Below are 5,901 nucleotides of genomic sequence, written 5' to 3' on the forward strand. Positions count from 1 at the left end.
GCTGCCACAAGGGCCGCATTGAAGCTGGGGCGGGCAGAAGCAGGCAGGGGCCGGGGACAAGAGCGCGGAGGGACGGGGCCGCCAGGAGAGCCCCACACGAGAGGGTCCGACGTCCGACAAGCCCCAAGGAAGGAACTGCACTTTGAGGGAAGGGCCTCCTGACCTTTAAGTCTGCCCTCAGTGCCACGAGGGGGGCAGCCGGACCTCAAACAGCCCCCTGGGCTCATGCCTGCATCTCATTATCTGTCCTGCCCCCAGAACCATCAAGTGCCCCTTGTTCTCAGATCCCCCACCCTGCGGCCTCTCAAGTCCTTGACTAAAGCGAGTGTCGTAGGCACAGTGACAGGGCAGGCAGGGCTGAATGCAGACCCCCACCCTCAGACCCCTCCTCTACTCTTCCTCACCTGCCCAGGTGCCCTCAGACTCCGGGCCCCGGGTCTTCAGTGCCCTGGAGGCTGGAGACCAGGCTCCTCTCCTCCGCTGTCCCTGGGACCAACCTGTAGCCCCCAAGGAGGTGCCTGGTCCTTGGACAGGCATCGTCGCCAGGCCCCAGTGTGGTTCCCATGAGTGGGCATCAGCTTCTGCACCTGACTGCCGCGTGCCCCACACCAGTCCCCTTGCCCGCAGGCCTGCGGGTCTATCCTTGGCCTGAGGACCAGCATTTGTTCCTTTTAGGTGACCATCAACAGTTGGACAGATCCTCTGGCAGATGTTAACCTCCTAACATCCCGCCCTCCAATCTGTCCCGTCCTCTCCTCCCACTGCCGGCACCTTACTCCCAGCCGCCCTCCTCCCTGCCAGGACCCCTGCAATGCTCTCCAGGCCTCCTGTCCTGACTCTGAATTCATTCACTTGGAAAAGAGAAGGAAAAAAGGAAAAAAACAAAAAAGGAAACCCGATTGTGTCACTCACACCCTAAAATCCCTTCATAATTTCCCCATTGCTTTTGACCTAGACACCCAACTCCTTCCCGTGGCCCAGAAGGCCTGGCATGGTCTCACATGACCTACCAGCTTCCAGTACCGTCTTCACTTCCCTGCTCTCCCATCAGACAATAAAGCTCCCTGAGGTCAGGGGCCACGTCTGGTTTGTCTTTAGACTGTTTCCAGTTTGTGACTTCATCCTGGGTTCAAGCAGTAGTAGGAAGGGAACAAGTGAATGAATGAATGAATGAATGAGCGAGCACATGATCAAAGGAGGAAGTTGTCTCTCTGGAAGGTAAAGAGCAAAACTCCCTTTGCCCAAAGCATGCCTTTAATCTGCTGCCCGAAGCTCCTAGAAGCTGGATTAGATCCCTCCCAGGTTCTTCCAGCTCCGCAGAGGGACAGCTTACCCTGCTACAAACAGAGCCCTTGGACTCGCAGCTCCGCCCGGGCCCTTTTATCCTGCTGCTTCATGTGTCTGTGAGAAAGACCCCGGGTCCGGCCAGGACCACGTGGGAAGAGGGAGCCTGACGCTGGGCCGCAGGGACACAGAAGAGCCTTTCTTCTGGCGGACTCTTGATCCCGCACTCTGACTAAGCCCATGGGTGCACTGCGTGGGGGAGGGGAATAAAAAGAAAAGTCTTGAGGACTGCTGGGGAGGGAAGAGAAGCCGAGTGTCTGGACTGCGTGACCCCAGGCTACAACGCTACAATGACTCTCAAAACATTCCCCTTTATCAGGAAGTGGGACTGTGAGTCACACTCTGCGCTCCCCCAAGGCTTTCTCTGCCCAGCGGGACTACAGATTGTTCAGCTAATTGGGCTGCATGCCGAACTCAGCCTTAGTCTGGAGCCGGCCTCTGTGGTCAGGAGAGCGAACCACGTGGGGGCAGGTGCCAAGGTGAGGAAGGGGAGCTCCTAGTCGTTCAGCGGGGGCCAGGAGATGATGAATAAAAGGACGAGTGGTCCAGCGCTGTTCAGTTCACAAAGAATTTGCCATCTACGATGGGTGAATCCTTAAAACAGTGCTGCGAATCCAGCAGAGCCACACTGGACGACCATTGCTCTGCACAGAGAGACCACGAAGCTCAAACAAGGCCTGCAATGTTCATGGTTGCAGAGTCGGGGGCAAAGGCGGGAAGCTGGGTCAGGCCGGCAGCACCCCAGGCGGGTGTTAGCCCACACTGTGTGACACTGCCCTCTGCGGACTTACGAACTCCGCAGTAGCAGTTATGGGTAGGTTGTGGGAATTCTTCATGAGGTTTTTTAAAAGCTATCATTGGTCTGAGTTGGTTTTATAAACATCCCTGGAAACAACAGGGAAAGTTAGACTGTGGGTTAGTGCTGATTGCACAGAGCTGACACCAAAGGCCAGAGTGGCCAGAGAGATTACGAGACAGAAGACAGGATCCCCGGACCTCTGAACCTGCCATCTGGGCCTCCGCGGGCTGCTGGGGGGACAACTGCAAACCCACCTCCCTCAAGGCGTAGACCAGCTCGCCTAACACATACGGGCGTCTTCAGTCTAAAAGGAGGAGTAAGGTGACAGAGAGAAATGTTATGTGTGTATTTATTTCCCACCCATGCTTGTATACCACCACACCTGTAGTCTGTCTTGCTGGAAGGAGAATTAGGAGCAATGTAGCAGGAACACAAGGGAATAAAATACTCAATATTCAGTTTTTTGAACCCATAAACTAGGTCTTAAAACTCACAAATTAGACGATAGTGAGAAAAGCCAAAACTTTTGATTTTCAATAGCCAAGTTGTGCTAACGAGTGTCCTAGGAGAGTAACACGCACACTGTCGGCAACTGGGATGGTAAAGTGAGCTGACATTTGTGGCCTGCCAGGGACATGCACGCCGGGCTGATGCTCTCCACGCACGCTCCTTTGGTAAACCCTCAGATGCCCTGAGAAGAAGTATGAGGAAAGAAAGTTTGGAGCCAGGAGGCAAGCCTGAGAAGCGGCCCGATCAGGAAGCCCCTCTGAGCTCCTGGAGAGGGAAGGTCGTCCAGGCCCTTTGCAGGTGTGAGATGCCGAGATTCTATTTGTCTGTTGTCATGAGTACAAGAGAGAGAGCGTGTGTGTCTGAGGACGTAGCTGTGAACAGTAGTTTCCTGGTTACTTAATGCTAGTAAAGTTACAAAACACAGAGGCTTACTTTCTAAACTCACTGCCTCAGAGGCAGCCTTGCCTCTATTGAAATGGTAAAGAGCACATGAATACAGAAGGGGTTCAGTATGTTTGCATTTCTAGCGTCTAGGGTTTGACCTAATTGGAGCTTGCCTTTTCCTGAGCTTACACATACATGTGCACATACACACATGTGCACACACACGTGCACACACAGGCGTGCGCGCACACACACACAATACTCCCAGGACTGGACTGAGCTATTTCTGGCCCTGCCTTAGTCACGTTCTTTCCTACAAAGCAATACCCCCCTCTCTGGGCAGATTGTCTTTTATGATGAATGAATGGTTTAAATACCCACACATTCTGCAGACCGGCTTTGAAGAGCACTAAACAGTGTCCCAGCTGCCCTTAGGATGGGCTGCTGAGCCTGCGACGAGAAAGCGCACAGGCACATCTGTGGAGAGGCAGGGGGCCGGACACAGTGTCCAGAGCCAGGCTACTGGGCTCGTAGCCGGCCCACTCACTAGCTGTGTGACCTGAGGCAGGTGCCTCACCCTCTCTGAGCCTCAGTTTCATTTGTAGCTGGAGATAGGATAGCATCTGCTTCCTAGAGTTGGTGTGGGGATTAAATAGTTAGAACAGAACAGGGTTTGGGACAGCACCTTGGGCATAGAGAGGCAGGAGCTCCAGACCCTCCTCCTACAGGCTCAGACCCCCAGGATCTGCAGACCATTAGGAGGTTTGGAGCTTTGTGCCCACCAGCAGCCACATGCCAGACTGAGCCCGGAGACTTTAGTGTCCTGGGCCTTTAAGTTTCTGTGTTGTTGGGCCCCTGGGTGAGGGTTCCTTTTTCAGTTTTCTGAGTGAAAGTTCCCTGTTGGGCCTCTTAACCTTGCCCTTGGACCCCCAGCTCGTCTGGCTCAGCATTGACTCCATATCTCCCCAGTTCAGGGGTCTGTCTCATTCCCATTCTTGTTCGGGAGCCGTTTCTACAATACAGATCCTTCCAGAATTGCATAGCTACCATACCCCAGACTAAGAGTGCAAACCCTGTTCAGAGGCTCCTGTGGCCCCAAGCCATCTCCAGATGGAGAAAGAAGCAAGCCAGAGCAACCTCTTGAAACGGTTCAGGCTCAGCAAACTATGCCATTCGAACTCCATGGACAGAGTTCTAAAAACAGTGGCCCCTGGAGAATGTCAAATTCTCACTGGGCCAGAAGGGAGGAAATGATCCCGCCCACTCTACATGCAGGATGCACGTGGCCCATTTGAATGTGTCGAGATTCACAGTGACTTAACAGAGGTGTGGGAGTTGAATGGCCCAGTGGGATGCGCTCGGAGCCTCATCCTGGCTGTCCTGGCACACGTGGCTGTCATCCCTGCTGACACCCCAAAGCCACTGCAACTTTTCTCAAAGATGAGCATCTTTCTGTTCTGCTTTTTAAATCTTTTGATGGCTCTCAACTTTCTTTTCAACACACAATAGCAAAAACATCATTAACAATAATAATGTTTGTAATTTCAATGATTTGAAATTCTGGAAACCTGCATGCCCAGTACCGTGCTAAGAACTTGACTTATGTGGCCGTGGCTGATGTTTTATAATGCACATTAAGCAGGTAATATAGTCGCTCTACTTTACAGAGAAGGAAATTGAGACCTGGGGACATAGGCACATGGCCAGTAAGTGATAGAGGCAAGACACACACCCAGTTCCTTCTGGGTTTTTCTGGATTGTCTGTGGTCATCAGCATCTCCTGGTCCCTGCTGCACTGTCCTCTGCTTCTTGAGGGTATGCCTGGAGCCCCAGAGTCACTGCCCCCTGGGTCCAGGTTAGGTCAGTCTGTGAGCACGTACACTGGGATGTGGAGTTCAGCACTAGAGAAATTGTGTCTCTGTCCTGAGGCTGCGGTCCCTGGGCTCTGGGGCCACAGGGAGGCGACATCTGCAAACGGGCAGCTCTCGGGTCTCCAGGCGGCCTCCTGGCCACACTTGCTTTCGTACTACAGGCCCTGGAGTCACTGGTGATGACTTTCCTTTGATTTCTGTTCTGGAAGTCCCGAGGAAGTCTTCCTGGCCTCCACCCCCCAGGCTCTCCCATGGTAAAAAGCCCCCGGTTCCCCAGGTTAAACCTCTCTCTACTCAGATGACCTGGTACAGTTTTGCTTCCCTACAAATCCCTGAGCAAAGCCCCTGAGTTACAGCTCACAGGGTCCGAGACGCTGCCAGCTGGAGACACCACCCACTCTCCTCCCCGCACACCCTCTGCAGGAGCTATCTTGCTCACACCAGCTTCTCCCTGATGCCTAGCACTTTCCACCTGCAGGCGGGCTCAGAGCTCGTTTCTCCAGGAAATCTTTCTTCACCCGAGGACCCGGTTAGGTCTCCTGGCTTCATGCTCGCCGCACCCTGTGCACTGAACATCCTGCTGGATGTCAAGCTCTACAAATAAGCAATCGTGTCTGTTTTGCACACTGTTGTACCAGCACGGGGCCTATACGTATATTATGCATTAATGAATAAATAGATGAAAATGTCAAAAAGCCTTTGAGATCATGATGCCTGGTATAGGGAAAGAATATATGCAGCTCAAATCCCTGAAGTCTGCTAAAGAATGCATACTGGCACGGACTCTGAGCTGGGTGGGCTCCATGGGGTACAAAGGTGAGCCCACCAGGAGCCTACATCCAGGAGGCGTGAACATGTACAGGGGTCTGGTGGTCTCCATGCAGCTGCATTCTGTTAAGGTTTCTGGTGACTTCTGCCTCCTTTGGCCCTCTAGGATCCATATTTGTGCCTGGAGGAAAAGCAATGCCAGAAAGGAGACCACTCCCAGATGTC

At 53.2% G+C, this 5,901-nt stretch overlaps 1 pseudogene; it reads left to right on the forward strand.

Annotated features, from left to right (window-relative positions):
• LOC121101173 overlaps positions 1-5,512 on the forward strand; it is a 44,113-nt pseudogene extending 38,601 nt beyond the window's left edge.
• Positions 5,513-5,901: the final 389 nt, after the last annotated feature.

The sequence above is a fragment of the Ursus maritimus genome, unplaced genomic scaffold (assembly GCF_017311325.1).
Source record: "Ursus maritimus isolate PB19 unplaced genomic scaffold, ASM1731132v1 scaffold_7, whole genome shotgun sequence".
In the NCBI taxonomy this organism is placed as follows: Eukaryota; Metazoa; Chordata; class Mammalia; order Carnivora; family Ursidae; genus Ursus; species Ursus maritimus.